We start from the raw sequence: 1046 nt of genomic DNA, 5'->3' as shown, positions 1-1046 counted from the left end.
AACATAGTTCAAAGTCAACCAAGAGAAGGAAGGTGCAATCTATTCAGGAGAGTTACTCTCCGCTTGAGATTGAGCAGGCTTTCCTGAGTAATCTGAAAGCTTTTGGAAAACACAAATTGGTAAATAAAATAATCCAGCTGTTGCAAGATTCCGAGAAAATTGAAGACGAAACGAGTGCAATCAGATTTGGGCATGATGAAACACTCGCACTGATAGAAGACGCCAAGCTATCCAGGCACCACTACGAAATCATACGCCTGCAAGCAAAAGCTAGGAATGCTGACATTTATGTCCCATCTACAGATCTACTGGAAGCGAAAAAAGAATGCTACCCTCCTAGTTCAGCGATTCACATAACGGGTCAAAGCGTTACGATTAAACTGCAAGAGCTGCTAGATCATACTGTCAAACGTTTAGTTAAGATCCCCAGCATCCAGTCATATATTTTAGAGGAGAGAGTAAAAACTATGACACTTTCGCTGAAATATGGCTGTGATGGAGCATCAGGCCAAGGCTCATATAAGCAGAAGCTTCCTGATGGCATGATATCGGACGAAAGCATCTTTATGGTCTCAATGGTGCCAATTATGTTGGCATATCGGAGGGTAAGCAGATTTGGAAAAATCCTCATTCTGGTTCTACCAAATTGTGCATACCAGTAGAATTTCAGTACGCGAAGGAAACCCCAGATTTGACGAGATCTGTAATAGGGCGGATAAAAGGAGAAATAAGTCGACTTTTGCCCACCAAGGTTGTATTTGGAAAATTTAGATGTCAGGTAAGTCATGCGATGTTCTTAACCATGTTGGAAAGGAAAACAGCTCAGAATCTTAGCAGCACACTGAGTGCAGCAACTTGTCACTTGTGTAAAGCGAACCCTTCAGAGATGAATGATATAAGTAAAGTGATGCAGAAGAAGGTCCTTGAGGAGAACTATCAGTTAAGTCTTTCGCCTCTTCATGCCAAGATACGCTGCATGACTCTAGTTTTGCATATAGCTTATCGTTTAGGATTCTGCAAGTGGCAAGCAAAAACAAAAGATGAAA

This window comes from Belonocnema kinseyi, chromosome 1, assembly GCF_010883055.1.
Source record: "Belonocnema kinseyi isolate 2016_QV_RU_SX_M_011 chromosome 1, B_treatae_v1, whole genome shotgun sequence".
NCBI lineage: Eukaryota > Metazoa > Arthropoda > Insecta > Hymenoptera > Cynipidae > Belonocnema > Belonocnema kinseyi.
Note: the sequence above shows the minus strand (reverse complement) of the source record.